The following is a 20224-nucleotide window of genomic DNA, read 5'->3' as shown; positions in this document are numbered from 1 at the left end:
ATAAAAGTAGTCACTGGGGTCATTTCTGCCTCACTCCCAATCTTGAGAAATCTTTTAATATTTCATAGCTATCTATGATTTTATAGTAGGTTTGAAATTTAAAATCAGATTAAAGAAGTTCCTTTCTATTTTTAATTTGCTAAATTTTAAATTATAAATGGTTGTTGAATTTTATCACATACAGTTTTTACATTTTTTGGAATGTCCAATAGCTCATCTTTTTTTTTTTTTTTTTTAAAGATTTTATTTATTTATTTGACAGAGATAGAGACAGCCAGCAGGAGAGGAAACACAAGCAGGGGGAGTGGGAGAGGAAGAAGCAGGCTCATAGCAGAGGAGCCTGATGTGGGGCTCGATCCCAGAACGCCGGGATCACACCCTGAGCCGAAGGCAGACGCTTAACCGCTGTGCCACCCAGGTGCCCCATCCAATAGCTCATCTTATTTATTGATTTATGTGCTCAAATGCTGGTTCATTTTGAAGATTAAATCAAGCTTACATTTATGGAATAATTACAGCTTACTCATCCTTTTAAGATATCACTAGATTCAATTTACTGATACATTGTTTAATATTTCTAAATTTGTATTTATGAGAAAAACTTGATCATAATTATCCTTTTCAAATTACATCCTTATTAGGTTTTATTATACTGGCTCTATAGAATGAATTGAGAAGTGATCACTATTTTTTCCTTTGTTAGAAAAATTTTGTAAGATTGATAGATTTCTATCTTCTATAATTAGAAAAATTTACCATCTGTGGGCTTTTTCATTATTGATACTGGTGTAACTTCCCCCTTCCTTCCTTCCCTCCCTTCATTCCACCATTTGTTCATTGCTTCCTTTCTTCCTTTCCATTCCCCCAACCCTTGATCATTATTGCTAAAGATGTATTAATTTTGGTAATCTTTTCAGAGTTAACTGATTTTTCTTTACTGTACATTGCTTTCTATTTCATTATTTTTCTCATTTTTATTACTATATTCCTTCTACTTTATTTGGGTTTAATTTACTGTGATTTTTCCAATTTTGGAGATTACTACTTAAATTATTTTTAGCTTTTTTCTTACCTAATATATGCATTTAAGACTATAAACTCATTTTTAAGCCCTGCTTTTATTGCATCCCATGGATTCTGATATGTTGTATTTTCATTGTCATTCAGTTAAAAATATCTTCTAATTTTTGTTATGATTTCTTCTTTGAACCAAAGAATAGTTAGAAATATACTGACCTACTTTTAAGTATGTAGATATTTTCTACCTATCTTTTTATTTATTTCTAGTTTAATTCTACTGAGGTCAGATAACAATACATATTATTTTAAGCTTTTATTTTGGTTAGACATGGTTTATGGCCCAACATACGGTGAAACTTTGTTCACAAAAAAGAAATCTGCAGTTGTGTGAAGTATTCCATATATATTCATACATGTCAATGAGCTGAATTTATACTATTCATATTTTCTGTATCTTTATTGATTTTATGTCTACTTGGTTTTTCAGTTATTGAAAAAGGTCAATTAGCATTTTCTATTATGATTGTATATTTATCTATTTCTTCTTTTAGTTCTTTTCTTTTTTTTTTTTTTTTTTTTTTGCTTTATGCTTGTAACTATATTTTCAGTGCATACAAAATTAGCATTTTAAAATATTCCTTAGACTTGGTCTTTTTATTATTATGATGTACTTTTCTACTTTTTTTAAACTTTTTTTTTTTTAAGATTTTATTTATTTATTTGACAGAGAGAGAGACAGCCAGCGAGAGAGAGAACACAAGCAGGGGGAGTGGGAGAGGAAGAAGCAGGCTCCCAGCGGAGGAGCCTGATGTGGGACTCGATCCCAGAACGCTGGAATCCTGCCCTGAACTAAAGGCAGACGCTTAACGACTGCGCCACCCAGGCGCCCCTACTTTTCTACTTCTTTAAAAATGCCTCTTGCATCAAATTCTACTTTAATGTTACTACCTTTTTTAGTATAGTTGCATTGACTTAATTTTTTTATAATTTAATTAATTTTTTGAGAGAGAGCATGAGAATGTGCAGTGGGAGAGGGAGAGAGAATTTTAAGTAGGCTCCACACCCGGGCGGAGCCCAATGTGGGGCTTGATCTCACAACCCTGAGATTATGACCTGAGCCAAAATCAAGAGTCGGACACTTAACTGACAGCCACTCAGGCACCCCTGCATTAATTTTCTTGTGTAGTATTTGTACAGCATAGCTTTTTTCCATTCTTTAACCTTCAATCTTTTTGTCTTCATATAGTTAAGATTGTCTATTGTAGGGGCGCCTGGGTGGCACAGCAGTTAAGCGTCTGCCTTCGGCTCAGGGCGTGATCCCGGCGTTATGGGATCGAGCCCCACATCAGGCTCCTCAGCTATGAGCCTGCTTCTCCCTCTCCCACTCCCCCTGCTTGTGTTCCCTCTCTCGCTGGCTGTTTCTGTCTCTGTCGAATAAATAAATAAAATCTTAAAAAAAAAAAAAAGATTGTCTATTGTAATAACATAAAATCATGTTTTCTTTTCTACCTCAGTCTTGAAATATAAATCTTCTAATTGGAGTGTTTAATTTATAAGCATAATTATAAAATATGATTATTGTTTGATGTAGAATTATATCAAACATCTTACTAATTGCTTCCTTTATATTCCACCAGTTTTTTACTCACTTCACATTTGAATGTTATTTTTACAGAGAATAGAGCTCTAGGCCTGCAGTTATTTTCTTTCCACGCTTAAAACATACCATTCACTTACGCTTTATTTCCATTGTTTCTATTGAGAGTTCAGTTGATAGTTTTATAATTTCTTTCTTTAAAAGTAATTCGTCTTTTTACTCGGGCAACTTTTTCTCCTTGTATTTGATTTGCAAGAGTTTTATGTTGTACCTAGCTGTGATTTTCTTTCCATTTATCCTTTTTAGTGTTTTTATTTTTCAAATCTGTGTCTTATTCTTACTTCTCATATTTTGTGTTTCCAATTACAAGTATCTTAGATCTTTTCATCATATTCCATATGCCACTGACATTCTTTTTATATGTATTCTATATTGTTTGCTCTCTATGCTTTATCTTGGTTATTTTTTACTATTCTGCTTTCTAGATTACAAACATTCTTGTGTGAGGTGTCCCTTTTATTAGTAAGCTCATCTATTTTTTAAATTCAATTGTTGGGTTTACATTTCATTCCATTGTATAGTTTATAGCTGCTTATGAATTTTTACATCTTATTAATGTCCTTGTGCATACTGATGACACGAGGTACATGTTTCGTACCTCTGAAATTTGAATTGTGCTCTGTGTCTGTTTCTATTGTCTGTTTTTTCTCTTGGCCCTTTGTCTTGATAAGCCTAGTAATTCTGTATGAAATACTGTGTATTTTGTATGAAAATTATAGTAGCTATGGATGATGACATTTTCCCCCGGAGACCATTCATTCTATTGACTTATAGAGAGCTTGAATGAAGTCAGATCACTTTATTTCACTCTGGGACTGAGTGGAGGCTAAATTATAGTTTTTAGAAGCTTTGATCTACCTCTGGTTTGTTTTCACTGCTAAGACGTTGTCTCCTGAATTCCAAACTTTAGGACTGGCATGTTTAATAGGATCTCTATGCTCAAGTCTAATTGTTTCTTTGTTTGTTTGTTTTTTTCTCTTCACTGAGACTGCTGAAAAATTGCTTTGTTTATCAGAGCCTTTCTATTTGGTTTCTTAGCTTCTTTCCTAGTGCAGTTAAAGAGTTCAACAGATACTCAAGTTAAACACTGTTGAGTGCTGGACCCAATTCATTACATCTCCCTTCCCTTTTGAATTTTTGCTCCATAATACTAGCTGCTGTGAAAGTCCTGAACTTTAAGTTTTATCTCCTAAGCCTTGGGAAATATCAAAAGCTCTTCTGGCTTTTCTGCCTCTTACTAGTGTCCTGCTTCCCAGATTCTCATCCTTTCGCTTAGACAAAAAATATAGAAATGCCATGAGCAGGAAAGCAGCTCACAGAATATATCACCTCTCTGCTACTCTACCATTTCCTTCTCTCTGAACTGTATACCCCTTAAGTACTGGCTTTTGGGACAGCTGTCATTATTATTATTATTATTATTATTATTATTATCATTATTATTATTATTATTTTTAATCCAGCTTTTAAAAATATTTTCAATGGAATTATTGACTTGTAGAAAGATACTCTATCTCATCTGGAGATGAACCCTGCCCCCCACTTTAAAATTAATATTACATTAATCTTTGCTGCAAGATTCAATAATGAAAGTCACTAAATTAAAAAAAAAATAGCAGTATTTTACTGGTGGGAAAGCTGAAGTTAAATAAAATATTTATGCAGTGTTTCCTATGAACAATTGGTGGAACTATGCTTTAGATGATAATTACAATAATTACTTATAATACTGATAATAAAAGGCAAAATATAGTTTTTTACCTGACAGAGCTTACAATTTTGTAGGAAACACAAAACTATCCCACTGAATTACTAGAGAAACATGTCAGAGTATGGTCATACACAGAAGAGTGTATTTACGTTCTGGTTCAGGATTTGGTAAACTACAGCCTAGGGCCAAATTTGGTCCATAGGCTGTTTTTGTAAACAGTTTATTGGAACACATTCATTCCTTTATATCTTTATATATTGCTACAATACCATAATAGCACAGAGCCTGTATGGCTTACAAAGCCAAATGTATTTATTAAAGTACTCTATTACAAAAATAATTTCCCAACCCTTTTTATACTTCTAGTATCATTTTAGACCATTTTTTTTCTTTCCTAGACTGAACAATTTTTGTTAATAGAAAATTTCAAAATATCTCCAAGAATTAATATATTTCTTCTTTTATGACTATTTTAACATATATCCTTGATGGTTCAGGTGTGAGAACTTTAGTCTGTGGTTGCAATGTTGAAGATTGCTATTGCTTGCACTGAACCTACAACAAGATTCATCTGTTTGCAACTGGCATGGTCTTCAATTTCCTTGCAAAATTCTTGTGCCCTTTATTGCTGCATCTTTTCCTATCCCGAGCACAATTTATCTGCCAGAGACTATAACTGGAAAAAAAATATTTGAATTCTTGCCAGTTTTGGAGGCGGGAGGCTCAGCAGGGGCAAATAATCACTATTATGTCTGAAGACTTGCCATGTGACATTTTACTTCTCAAGGACCACCCCTTAAGGAATACTAGGCCACATGGAATATTCCTAGGAAGAACAGAGGAACAGCCAACTATAATCTATGTACTTGTCAATTTAGAATTCTCAATGAGGACAGCTTTTCAAACTCTTATTCTTTCCTTCGTGGCATCTTCTTTTCTACCACCTGCCCCTCATTTTTATGGTGTTTCTTTAGTGATAGCACTCTTTATTCTCCCCTCCCCACTGAAAACATACCCTCCTATTTTAAGAGAATTGTAAAAGCTTTGGCTCTTTGATTTGAATTTCTCTTTCGGGCTTTGATCCATCTTTTATTTTGTAGTACCTGGTACTTATTTTGGTTCTTTGTGTCAGTAATTACAGAAGCCACTAAGAAAAGATTAATTGTTGACAGAGTTTCATTACTCTTGGAATAAATGGAAAGTCTGTGGACTGAGATTGAAGAGGCAACAGAACAGTCTTGAAAATGTAGAGTGTATATTTACATATATATATATATATACACACACACACACAAATACACACACACACACACACACACACACACACACACATATATATATATAGAGAGAGAGAGAGAGAGAAAATGTAGAGGATAGATTTACAGAATATATTTCAGAGGTGTCAATGTTACACTTAAATACATGCAGCATGAATTCTTGAAGTTCCCACCCTAAAGTTCCTCAAATTATATAAAAATATAAGAATGGATGGAGAAGGAGAAACCTAAAACCAAAGGGAAGAAATTCATTTTCAAGGCAGGAATTCTCATTAGGTGAGTGAGATAATACATGTGAGGTAACTGGATAAAAATAAAATTCGGTGTGAACAAATTGTTTTGTCCCCATAAAGTCAAATACTAGTCTGATGGATTCCCTCACTATTTGGCCAAGGTGATTGCTTAAATTATAATGTACACTTAAAATGCTGTCAATTCTTCTTAGTTTTCCACTTGATACACTCATTGCATATATAGGGGGTTATGGTGATATTTCCGGATGTTTCTTTGCGGATGTATGCTTAAGCAGTATTGGTGACCTAAAACCTCAAACGTGATTCACCATCTGAAATTCTAATAGATGATATTGCCAGCACTCATTATAGTCAATTATGCAAAACCACAGGTTCAGGTTAACTGAAGGGGCTTATTACTGATAACACTTCAGTCCAACTGAATTTGGTGATGGTTTTCCACACTAATTCCAAGTAGAGGGGTGAACGTCTACATAATGGAGATCACCACACTGGTCAGTCCAGTGTAGGCTAGCCACAACCCAAAATCTACATAAATAAAATGTTTCAAGTATGGACCATCCTAGTTGATAGTGGATTATTCATACAATTTACAATTTCCTCTTGACCACTGAATGAATTTTTATTTCTATTAGATGTGGATGACTTAGAATTTGGGCCTCAACTTGGACATCTTTCTATCTAAAGAGCCATTTCGTTAACTTTTTTTCTGTTTTCCTTTCTCACTCAAATGTAATTTGAATGGAAGGTAGTGTTTTGTTTGAAACAGCTATTGATGGGTTTTTAGGGTAAAAGCATCTAATTACTGGTGGGAAAATCCCTCTAGCTCTCCTCTATTTTTGAAAGATAAATGAAGAGACTGTAGATGTTTAACCAACTTCAATTATGTTTCCATTTAGTTCATGCTATTGAGGTTGATTTGTATGTAACCACAGTGAATTGTTCATGTCCAGAATCTGGGTTTTTTCCTTGTAATTGTAAGAGATCACAGTGGCATTTACACCTGCTAACCATAGGCTTTCATTAAGATGATTGATTGCTTGCATTGATTTATTTGATATGTGGGCATTCCTGTGGTGTGAGTTTTCATTTTAAAATGTACACAGTTCATCATTTGGGCTCTTCTCTTTCATTGCTATTAATGGAATTTTGAGCATACATTCTTCTGAAAGGTTTCTCTTGATTAGACAGAAATGTATTGCCTTTGAAGGAATAAGATATGAATCACTGAGTGCTTTTCTAGGTTGGAGAGGGGGATGTTTAGTGAGCATTATTTTTCTTAACTTTTAGATGCCTCCTCAACTTGATATCATTGATTGCCAATTTATTTAGACATCTGCTCCTAGAATTGGAAGCGGATTTATTATCAGAGGGATGTTCAAGGTTTAACACTAAAAAGAGTAGAACCAAGTCACACTGGTTCTTCCTAGGCTCCAGAGTACATTCTGAAACTCTTTGTGAACTACCAATAACTAAGGTCATTGAACTAAATTAATCCCTGTTTACTAGGAAATCCCATTCATATATATATAATTTTTTAAATACATATAATTTTTTTAAAATGGATGATTTGGTATAGAGGGAGAAAGAAATGTAGTTAAGCAGGTACACTTATTAAAAGTTTTAGGGGCACCTGGGTGGCACAGTAAGGTGACTAACTAATGGTTTTGGCTCAGGTCATGATCTCAGGATTGTGAGATCAAGCCCCACACTGGGCTCCACCCTGAGTGCAGAGTCTGCTTAAGATTCTCTCTCTCTCTCTGTCCCTGCCCCCCATGCACTGACTCTCTTTCTCTCTCTCTCATTCTCAAAATAAATAAATAATTTTTTTAAAAGAAAGTTTTAGAGAAAACTTTTTGGTAAATAAGATGCCCCCTGCCCAGTAAAGATTTCTAGAATCTTTACTAAATTTTTAATATAGCAAATTGGAATTGTAAACTAGATTTCTAATCTAGTAAACTGTAATTTGGAAATGAAAGAAATGTATAAACTTACAGTGAGTTGTATTGTGTTCCCTCCACCCCCAAGGATATAGTCATGTCCTAACTCAAGTACCTGTGAATGTGACTATTTGAAAATGGGGTCTTTGAAGATGCCTTTAAATTAGGGATCTAGAGATGAGATCGTTCCAGATTTAGGGAGGGCCCTGAATCCAATTATTTGTGTAAGAGAGGGAAATTTGACACACCAAGAAGACCATGTGAAGATGGAGGCAGAGACCGAGTTATGTTGCCACAAGGCAGGATGCTTGCAGTGAGGATCCAGAATGGCGGGAGCCACCAGAAGCTGCAGTCGGTGAGGGAAGATTCTCCCCTAGGGCCTTCAGAGGAGGTGAATGATCCTCAGCAGGGGACTCGTCTCTCTCATGCTGCCAACACCTACATTTTGGACTTCTGGCTTCTGGAAAGTGAAAGACTTAATTTCTGTTGTTTTAAGCTACCAGGTTTGTGGTGACTTGGTGGAATAGCCCTAGAAAACTACAGTACTCATACTGTAGTCTCTGTGAATGGCTCCTCCCAATATTTGTGTCATTTGCTACCTGCAGAACTTGACCAGAGACCCCTGATCTTCATGCTTAGCAAATATCCACTTATTCATTGCAAAATTTACTTCCCAATGTTGGCATCCGTGACACCTGATTCATGGAACCTCTGTACTGTACTTTTATTTATTTTTTAACCCTAGTCAAGAAATTACACGTTCCTGTAAAGTTTGCCTTCTGAAATTTCAATCAAACTAGTCTTGAGGCTTGGGCATTTTACTTAGATTACTTAATAGTCCACTTTATGTTTTCTATGGTTGTCTCTTTAGCTTTCACACATTGCTTAAATTTAGCACTTCATCTAATTGTATGTTTTATTGTCCTTCACACAAAACCAGTATACACAATAATAAAATGGAAACATATAGAAGTTAAACCTCTTGCCCTTAAACAAAGAATAACAGGGACTAAAAAGGGGAACTCTCTCTTCTCAGAACACTTATCGTACTTATTGATGGTATACTCAGGTGAGCACTTGGATATACAAAGATGGGCTTCATTTCAAATTGTTTCTTGGGTATAAATCTTATTTTGGCTATGACACAAACTTTCTGAAAGCAGCAATTGCCTTAAACCCTGTACCTGAGCATTGCCTCCCTAGGGATATTCCTGGTGTAGTTGTTTGATAAATGCTAATCCAACTAAAGTGATGTGTGGGCTTCTGACTCAGAGTTCAGTATTTTAGATAATTTCCAGAAATTCCTACAGGATAGTGAAAAATCATCACATCCCTCTCTTCAACATCAATTACTTAATAGGCTCTTAAATTTAGTAGAGAATAAATTAAATATTATAGGGAAGATTTTATAAACTATAATCAATTGTTTAGGAGGGCACTAACCTCAGAAAAGAAAACCACGTAACATATTCCTAGAGGAAGGTAACTTTGGAAGCTAAATTGTGACAACGTTCTTTTTTTGGTGCGGGGTACAGGAAATGGGTTACTTTAGTCCAATGGTGACTCGCGGGGGGTAGGCGGGTGGGGGGAGCATGGATTGGTCACTCTGTATTGAACCTGAGTATTTCTTATTTTAATTGACAACATTCACATCTTTGAGCTTCTCATTTAGACTTTGATAAAATCAACTTGCAGAGGCAGATGGCAGGCTGTTATTTTTAATTCACAAGCCATGTTAAATGTATGCCATATGTTATAGAACTTTTCAGGCTCAGCCTTTTGAGTGCTACCACAATAAACTCACCAACTTACAGAAAAGGAAATCTGACAGGAAGAATTATGCACTTGCGGGTTACATTTTTGAAAACTGAAGTCAGTTACTTGTCTCTTTGCCTGATTTAAGGAGGGGGTGGGTGGGGAAGAAAAAACTCACAGCAAAATGAGAAGCCACACATTGAAATGGTAATATCTGTATAAAAAAGAAATGGGATTAGGGGTTCTGATTGTTGCTCTGTATTCAGAGTGATATGTCACATCAACAGTATGATACCTCTAAAGTATATATGAGGCAGCCCCTTATAATTCAGGGAGGGACTGAAACATGAGTACTAATTTGTACACTGCTAATGATCCTCAGTAGGGGACTCATCTAACAGGCCCTTAGTAGTTCATATGTCAAAAAAAGCTGTATTAGATAGCCTCTAAATCACAATCGGTACTCATCGTTACTCATGGTTAATCACTGCCATCTTTACATGGGTCATATTATAGAAAATTGTTCTTTTTTGGAAAAATTATTCACTTGTCAAGACTGTAAATTTCATAGGCCTTCCTCCAATTGCCTTAATTGTTATGGAAACATTTTGTTGAGTTACTTTTTTGAAATTTACCTGTTTCTTCATCTTTATGTCTGAGATGATTTCTGTCCATTACAGGCTTAATATCTAAGACACGATACTAGTAATAGAGATACAAGGAAAGATTTTGGCCACCTGCCTCTCTCCCTCTAGACACAAGTCAGTTCCTAAAGACATGATTCTATGATCCTGACTAGGATTTGGGGGAATTCAGGGATCTCTATTCAATGATGAGAAATTTTGTTTCTCCTTGTTGTAAGACTTAATATGAATATTAATATTCATATTAACTTGTCTAAAATGAATTTTTATAAACTTATGTTTTTTCCCCCTTAAGTAGAATAGCAAATGCTTTCTGCTCCATGAGCAAAACGTGAAAGGGGAATGTCAGATGACTTCAGAAATATTTGAACTAGCCCGCTGAAGGTCTAGGTGGCAGAGAAGGAAGAACACTTTGCACAAGAAATATAAAAGAAAGCTATGACTTTCAGAAAATAATTTACAGTGTTCTTCCTTTCTTATCACAGGTTCCTTATCTTTTCAGTGTTCTCTGTTCTTACTCTTAGAACCCTGAATATGACAACCATACTTAGTAGGAAGCACAAGAAGTCAGTCAGAATTTACCAGGTGTGTCTTGAGCAGAGTGGATGCAGGTTAAGAGAGTGCCTATTGCTGAGATCTGAGATTCTTTCATATAGCATTCATTTGTTTGAATTAAGTTGTGACTTTCCTTGAAGGTAGAGATTGCACAAGAAATGTGCCCCTTTTCATAACTCGGAGTTACCTCTGTGTAATACTTACGATCCTCTCTTATTGCAACTCCTGATTTTTATTCCAACCTTGTATGCTAATGTAGCAGCTCCCTGAGATGGTTTTCTTACTCCTACCTGCTTTCACTTTTGCCACCACAAACAGCATTGAAGGAGAGCCTTCCTTTACTCCCACACCCCTACCCATATACACACTGTCCATGGCTCTCCTTCCCTCTCATATTTGCATATACACACATCCAGGGCGGTGTTAGGCATCTGGTGTTACTGTTATTGTTCCCTGCCACTGTACAAAATGCACTTTCCTAGGTACACTACTTTCATACACACTTCTTATGTGTTTGTCTTTCCCATTCTCTGAACCTGAATTTCTCGAGGGCAGCAGCTCTGTCTTATGTATCTTTATTTCCCCAACACCTAGCGGGACCTGCAACATAGTAAGGACACAAAGAGATATTTAGTGAGTGAAAAAGATGAATGAAAGTGCAATAAAGTCTGACTTAACGAACAGCTTATCTAGTTAGGTCAAGAACTGCCTCAGTTTCTAGGTCATTTATTCATTCAGTCATTCAATAGACAACAGTGCCACTAATTACGTTACGGAGGAGTGGATAACATCAGAACTCACTGTTTACTACTATAGAGAGTTTGCTGTTTGTGTACGTATGTGTGCATGTAAATCCACACATGTATATTTAGAATGGAATTAACTATTAAACTGGAAATTATTCATTTCACAGTGTTGGTTTAATCATTCCCACTAATCTTTCTGTTGCCTTCAAAGTTTCTAGAACATTTTTATATATAGATATCTGGTCAAAGTGTGCTGCACTGCCAACTGTAGTTGAGATTTAAGAGTCCAGAATAGACGGACCAGATGGGCAGCTTCCCTCACAGCAGAGTTTCCCAAAGTGCATTCAGCAGAATACTTGTTTCATAGGGTGCTAAATGGGATGTTACTAGGTGTTATGAGAAAAGGAATAGACACAGATGAGAGAGAGAGAGGGATTTATATTATATATATATATATATATACATACATATATATATATAATATATTACATATATAATTTATGTGAAAATAAATGGAAGTTACATGTATAATATGTAGCATTTTTCATTTATTTTTTCATGAAATTTTAAAGTTTTAAAGCATTTTCAAGAACTAATGTCCTATAAAACCTTAGAAAATTTCTGGATTATTAAATGGTAACTAAAGGACATACTTCTGTCTGATTGTGATACTCCTGTTTGTGCCACCTTTTATGAATTCGTGGTTTCATGTGGATATGACATATTTGTAAGATGTGAGCTTGTCCTGAATTCTGATATATGTAAATAATTTTTTCTGGATTTGATTTGACATCTGGCTTTTGACCACAGTACTGATTGATTCCACTCATCTTCTTGGTCCCCATACTTCTCTACTCTTTATTAGGCAGTATCTAACTAGGAAATTGGAACTGTCTCAAGATATTTCAAACAGAGAGGATTTAATTCAGGGAATTGATTAAAAGGTTTTGGAAAGTCTTGGAAAGCAAATAGGAGAAATAGAAGGAAACTGAAAAAAGGGGCAAGGGGTTGTTTGTTTGTTTAAATTCAAGATCTAAAGCTGCTAAATGATGCTAGGCTGGAGGGACCCTGTCCTCCATACTGAGTTGCTGGAGGGGTTGCTGTTGCATCCGTCTGCTATAAATGGAACCTCACTGATGTCACTGAGCTGGACTCATCCAGGAGGCTGGACTGCCACTGCCACTGCTGAAATTGCCAACAACACCGCTAGAGCCCACAGTCACCTAGAGTTACTCTCAGTTGCCCACGGATGCTACTACTGCTGCTGGAGAGTTGGCTAGGTGGGGAAAAAATGGCATCTCCCTTCTCCCTAATTTTATATCTCCTGGTATTGGCTTCCATTGACAGACTCATCAGAAATTCAGCTGGCAAGGGGGTTTCAGCAATGTGGCATGCAAGGAGGTATGAAGATTATAGAAAGGCAAGGATGGAGATAAAAGCCACAGACACTCTCAAGCACGGTCCATTTCTCTGGGCACTTGACATCCATAAACGCCTTTCTATTCATACTTAAGCTTTTATAGAGGAACAAGAAGCATTGAACCTCTACTTTACAGATTTACTATCACTTTTACAAATAGAGACCCTAAATGTAAGCACTGGTAAAATCCTTTGAGTTTATAAAATTCTCTGCTACACGGGCCCTCTGTGTAAAAGCCCCTGCTGCCTCTCATCTGCCTTTTTATTTAGCTTATATTCTAAGGTTCATCACTGTAATCATTTCCTTACAAATTTTCTCTACTTCCTAGTCTTTATCTATTCTCTTTGACAAAACTCAATCCTACATAAGCCCCCATCAGCTATTTTTTTTTTTTTTTTTTCTATGCCTACTCCTTTTGCAGGTAAGCCTCCCTGGAGAAAATCATATAAAGTAGCCAACTTGTATCAGAATAAGTTAAAAACCAGCCTTAAGTCAGTATTCAGTATTGCTCAGGACTTCTCTACAAAGCTTTTCCTCTACTATGTTCAGCTGTAAGTTCTGTTGTCTCCCCCCCCCCCCGCCCAAAATCTTACATGAATCTGCATCTTTATTTAATCCCCCTTCCGTCCTTCTGCCACACACACAAAAGTGTCCTTCATCCTCTTGAAGGCTAATGCCTTTTGGAACCCAACATCTGTATTTCTCAAAATCTCTGCTTTAAAAAAAAAAAACAAAAAACACCATTATTTCAATCTCTGCCTCTGCATTATTCCCAACACCAGATAAACCTGATATAAAATTTTAAATCACAAAAGAAAGCAAAACAACCCTCCATTGCCTTTCATTACAAGACATTACATTGTCTTTCTGTGTTACATTTCATTTGCTGCTTAACTACACTGCTTGCTTCCTCATTTTCGAGGTACTCTTCTCTGCATCCCACCTTGACTTCTATTAACAACACCCTCCTGAGACTGCTTATGCCTATTAACCAGTGAACTCTGTTTAAGGAAATTCAGTGGACACTTTCATGTTCATCATACTTGGCACAGTTGACTACTTCCTTCATCTTGAAATCTATTCTTATTTTCTTGTTTGTTTCCCAATATAGCTTCTTCCTGAAAAAGTACTTCCATATGTTGATGATCTTTAGGTTTGTATCATAGGAGGATGTTCTCCTTATCTATACTCTTTTCCTAAAAGATTTCATTAATTCCCAAGGCTCTTGATGACTGTAAAATCCCCATCTCCAGACAAGAGCAAGCCTCTGAGCTCCAAAACATAACTAAATACACGACTAAATTCTTCACAATTCCACTTACATGTCTCTGAGGTGTCTCAAAGTAAAAATATCTGAAATGGAATCCATGGCTTTCTGTTCTAAATCTATTTCTTTCACCACCTTCCCCATCTCAGAAAATGATCCTATCCACTTGCAAAACCAGACATTTGAGAATCATCATTATTCCTTTTTTTTTTTTTAATCTTCTTCATTCATTTCACCAGTATGACCTGTGAATTCTACAGGAATCCATTTCTTTCCATCTTCATTGTTATCCAACTTACCCAAGTTTCCATCATCTCCAAATAGATTAAAGTCCACCCTCTTACTATGCACTACAAGGCAGTAGACGATATAGTTTGATATATCTTTCTGCCTCTATCTCCAGTCTTACTCTTCTCTTCATTCACTGCCTCTCAGCAGCTTGGGATTCCTTTCAGTTCCTCAGATACATCAGTCTCTCATCTGCTTTCGGATCATTTGTACTTCTGTCTTTTCTGCCTGGAGCTCTCTTCCTCTGATACTTCAAATCCTCACATTTTCTTGTCCTTCTTATCTGGTCAATGATGTTTCCTCATTGCCTTACTTAGCTCCTATCATGACCCTCTTACGGTATTTATTTTACTTTCATTAGCACCTATTTTAATCTGTGATTATGCAATTTCGGCTTTATGGATTGATTGGGTCATTTCCTAGGTTGTAAGCTCCAGAAGGCAGGAACTTTGTCAATTCCATTTAGTGACAGAAAGTCTAGTACCTGGCACATAATAGGTATTCAACAACATTTGCTGGATGAATGAAAGCATGAAGATATCTCAATGAAATTGTAGCCAGGTCTCAGTAAAGGAGTGTGATTGCTTTAATTTCATCTGTCGAGCTCTAACAAGAGGCCTAAATAGAGACTTGCTTGGTTTGGAAGATTAAATAGAGGAAAGTAAGATTTTTCCATGGAGATTTGGACATTAATCATCTGTGACCTATACCAAGCTTGTCCTCACAGAAGAAACTGTTTGTCGGTCCAATGATGAAGAGGCTTTGAAGTTAATTGCTCCTGAGGACATACTATCATTAAACTGTTGGCAAGTGTGTTAGGATCACTAGTTTTTCTTAAAATGTCTTGGCTTTTGCATGTAGTTCATTCATAGGCACAGAATTCTGGGTTTTGCATCACTTTGTCTTATAACAGAGGGCTAAAATGTTTGATACTATTGAAAGCATTGGGGAGAAACCAAGACAAATTCCACTTTGAATCATCTGCCTCTCTTTTCTCATAAAGTGGAAATTGAATAGAAATAAGGATGCTTGAGAGGTAACAAAATGTATTCTTCTTCTTGGCCTAACAATTCTAGGGGTTGGGCAGAGGTTGGGTACTGTTCTTCTGTTAACATGAGAAGATAAAGGACTGTATGAAAACTCTCCCTTGCTTTATTCTGTCAAAACTCCTTCAGTTTCCATGGAAATAAGAGCAGAAAGGCCACTGACATGCATCCATGGAGAGTGAGTTCTCTCTGACATACTTTGGCTGCTTATAGACAGGGGTTTGTAGAGTCAACTACTAATTTAAAATTTATTTAGCTTTTAGTATTTTGTCCATTTTTTATTTTTATTTTTTTAACTGTGCAGTTTTCCTAGGATCATTAAAAAGGAGAGAAATAGGAAATCAAAGAAGAGAAACAAAGATTAAGCAAGAAGATCTCTCCATGACTTTAATTTGAGTACACTTGTCTGGGTCTATTGAGGACTATGAGGAAAGGGTACGGAATTTGGGAGACTTATTCACACTTTGCCTTTGTTTTAAGAGTGATGGGAACCGCTCTTCCCATCAACTTTGTCTCTCCCCAAAAGATAGAATGAATGGCAGTTTGAATGATAAAAAGGAAAAGAGGGGCAAATTTTGGAAAACTCAGTGGTATTGCTCAAAAAAAAAAAATGAGTGGAGAATATGCAGAGAAATGACCCTGAAGAAATGACCCACAAATGCTATTATTTATTGCATTTATTATTTACATCATAGCTTTTATAGTTTCTCTTGAGAGTCTTTCCAAAATGTGAGCCCGAAAACTCTAAAAGGCACCTATTCAGAGGAAATGACACCTGGTTTTCAAATTATCAGAGTACTGCTTATTTCTTACTAATTTTTTCCTCATTTATTTCTGTTTCCCTAATTGAGGTTCATCATTGACACCTGGAGTTTAAGATCACTGCATTTTGCCCTTATGGTTGAAACTTTTATAATGATTAAATTATAACCAACCAGGAATGTTTGGAGACTATCTTAACTATTTCAAACATAACAGTCATTTCAATTACTAATTTTGAGTTCCTTCATTTTCACAGTCCTGTGTGGAACACAGAATTTGAGTCAGTACACTAAATGCAGACCACAAGTACTAATATAGCCAAATTTGGCTCTGAGTTCCTTAGCATTCAAGCAATGGTTTTATTGGTATTAAAAGACAGAGTCCTAAAGAGCAAAAAATGCCAGTTGCTCAGAAGTAGAAGTTTCTTGAGACTGGGAAACCACACAGGTGTCTCCTAGGGATTTTTACACAAAGTAGACACTCTTTACTAGACATAAGTATATCTACAATACCTTCTCTACAATATAGCCAAGGGCAAATTTTGTATGCTGAATCTTATATAGTCTTTCAATACATTTTGGCCACATCAAGCTAGAGTAAGATTGAATAATTGCAAACACATGGAGGCCAAAGAATGTGGTCTAGGGAATACTTCGGATTGAACTAATAATAAAAATATACAATACTTAGGGAAGTATGTCATATTTCAGAAGCACTAAGATATAATGCCAGAAAAAAAGTAATTTTCTCCTATTCCACTAGAAGATAATCAAATAGTAAGTTGGACTACATTTTTAGCCTTTTTGTTGGCAAAACTGGGGCAACATTGACTCCTTGTTGTTTGAGAAACTAACAAAGAAAAGTATTTTTACTGTAAAATTAGTTTAAAATTGTCTTATTTAAAAAGAAAACAAATAGAAACATCAGTAGAAGGATCATTTTCTGGCTCCACTGGCTATACATTTCAAAACACACACACTCAGACACACACACACACACACACACACACACACACACACACAAAGCCAAACAAAGAATTGCTGATTGATGCTAAGCTGAATATTTTATTTTTAGATTATAATTGAAGGAATTTGATTTACAATTTAAACAAGTGATATTTTTACAAAAGAAAAGATTTTTTTTCTCCTATGTATTTTTGGTAAAGGACAGAATTCCCTTTAGGAATGAAATATAGCTGGAGATCCATCCATTTTCTCTTTTATAATGGAAACATATTCTCATCTCTATAAATCTCACATATCCCTTAAAAATCATGAACATAAGCTGATTATATTATAATACTTGAAGACATCAACTAGAGGAAAGATCTTCTTTGCAGAAGTTTTGCTGAAAGGTGCTGGACTTCCTGGAGGTATTTATACTCCTTCCTTTTTTTTTTTTTTTTTTTGATAGGGAGAGAAGTGGTAGGTAGGAAGGGGCACGGGAGAGGGAGAGAAAGAATTCCAGGGCTGGGACGCAGGGCTCGATCCCATGACCCTGAGACCATGACCCGAGCTCAAATCAAGAACCAGATGCTCAACCAAATGAGCCACCCCGGCGCCCCAATACTCCATCCATCTTAACTTGGATTGTGATATACCATCTTAGTTATTACTGAGGTTTTATTCACTGGATCAAAATATAATTAAGCTTAAGCCAAATATATATTTTTTTACATTTAGTACATGTTAAAGATTTCCTCTCACTTTTGAACATCATAACAGAGCTGGGATTTTCCACCTTCCCCAGTTTTAGTAAAAACCAATATTAGTGACATACCATAAGTTTTGGTTGTCTCAAAGTGAAAGTATAGTCAGGTAATCCAGATAGATCTAAACCCTCCTTTGTCAATGCTGCCTCTTTTCTGTGAGACTTCTAAGGTAGTTGCATATATAAGGTATAAAGTGAGTGGAAATCAAGGTGTCCTTCTTTCAAAAGTTTTCACTGAATATCTACTTTGTGCCAGGCACTGTCCTAGGTGCTACTGCAGTGAACAAAAGTGACAGAAATGCCTTGCTATAGAGCTTACAATCTAGGAAGCAAGTCAATAAAACATGGACTATGTCAGACTGACTTAAAACAATAACAATAATCTAGATTATTTCTTAAATTTCTTATTCCAAAGCAGATCTTTATCTTAGAACTCGTTTGAAGTATGTGAGTTAGGCTATCTTTTATCCATACTTTCACTGTACCCCCAGCAGGCCACCATGCTCACAGTGATCAATGCTCTCTACCCACAACACAAGAGAGAGGAAAAGCAGAGTGCTTTTACAGCAGTGATCTTGCCCACTATTAAACAGGCCATATAGCATCCTAATTAGACCAATCGGATTTTCACTTCCTTCTTGGAATAGGACTGGTGTACCTGAGAGGGAGCGACTCTCTGAATTAGAAGCAATGCAGGTACAGCAAACCCCCCACCCCCACCATTCCCCTGCCACACAAGAACCCATGCACTGTGGTTCACATGTAAGGACTTCTTATCCATGTAATCAAAGAATTCCTCCTGTTTGGGCTGCCCTCCCCCACAAACACAGAACAGAAACCGTAGTGTTCATTGGATTCATTTTCTGGAAGTAGAGCTGATGAAAGTATGAATGCCCACAGCCCATAGCTTGTCTATGCTCTGCACTAAGAAAACCTCCCTTCGATGCATTCTCATAGCTAGGGTTTCTCTTTTTAATTTTTATAGCCAATTTATTTTGCTTAAATATGGAGTAATGAGGATAAGGTTTTCATCTCCCTAAGATTACAGTCCTAGAGTCTGGTAAGAATTTGGTGGTGTACATGGCAATCGTTTTAGGAACATGTAATTCCTCCTAAATTGGCTGCTCCTAGTGCACTTGTTCAGAAGGTACTAACTCGTTCGCAAAAAGGATCATTAGAAACCAAGCCAAACAGGCAGCAGATCTGCCTTGTCTCGTGAAGGTAAGCTGCTTTGGGAGTACTCTCTCTCTCTCCCTCTCTCCATCCCTCTCTCTTGCTTTCTTGTTCTTCCACTCTCTCACTCTCTCATTAATTCAGCTTTCAGGACTGCTGCAGCAGGTGGGGGATTTTATCTTTTCATCTCATTAATCACTTGTGGGTTGCTGAGGAGAGCTCTATTAATACTTGGTCAAAAGACAGGATAATCCATAACATCTTCTAGCAGAAGCAAAGCCAGCTGAGGAGCCGGTGTGTTAACTACGTAACCAGCTGGAGTAATTTATGCAAACTAACATGATGCCTCTAAAGGAAATCTGCTCACTCAGATCAGGAGAGAGATGATTACTGTAACCCTCGCCTGCATGACTGGACCTCTGCTAACACGATCAAAGTTGGTTTTACACTCCTAACATATCTCTATGTATCTTCTCTCTTTCTTACTGCTCTGACACTATAGAATCCTAGGAGTTCTCCAGAACCCCGGTCTACCCTGCCCCTGTCCCACTAACTGCTCTCTCAAATTTGTGATTCTGTTTTTTTTGTTGTTGTTGTTTTGTTTTGTTTTTTTAAGTATCATCCCTTCCACAACTTTCACTGTGGCTAAATTTTTAGTTAACATGTTGGAATTTGAAAGTGAAATCGTATTACTTGAAGCTCCTGAAAACCCATATAGGCTGCTGCTCTTCAATCATTTCATCACCAAAATATTTCATGACTCTCACAAAAAGTTCCATGTACTGAGTGGTAACAAACGCATTTTGTCATTTTTTTTTAAAATCACAGACATTATATAACTGCTAAATAGATTATCTGATGCAGGAGATCAACACACTAAGCTGATACAATTTCAGCCAAATGCAAAGGATCCTGTCATTTTAATTTTTATAAACTTCTCAGGGGGAAAGAGTAGAGAAACACTGAGTACAGAACATAGCTTAGGGATCTCCATGACTT

Source organism: Ursus arctos, unplaced genomic scaffold (genome assembly GCF_023065955.2).
Source record: "Ursus arctos isolate Adak ecotype North America unplaced genomic scaffold, UrsArc2.0 scaffold_33, whole genome shotgun sequence".
NCBI classification, from domain to species: domain Eukaryota; kingdom Metazoa; phylum Chordata; class Mammalia; order Carnivora; family Ursidae; genus Ursus; species Ursus arctos.
The sequence above is the reverse complement of the archived record's forward strand: the minus strand, read 5'-3'. Positions refer to the sequence as shown.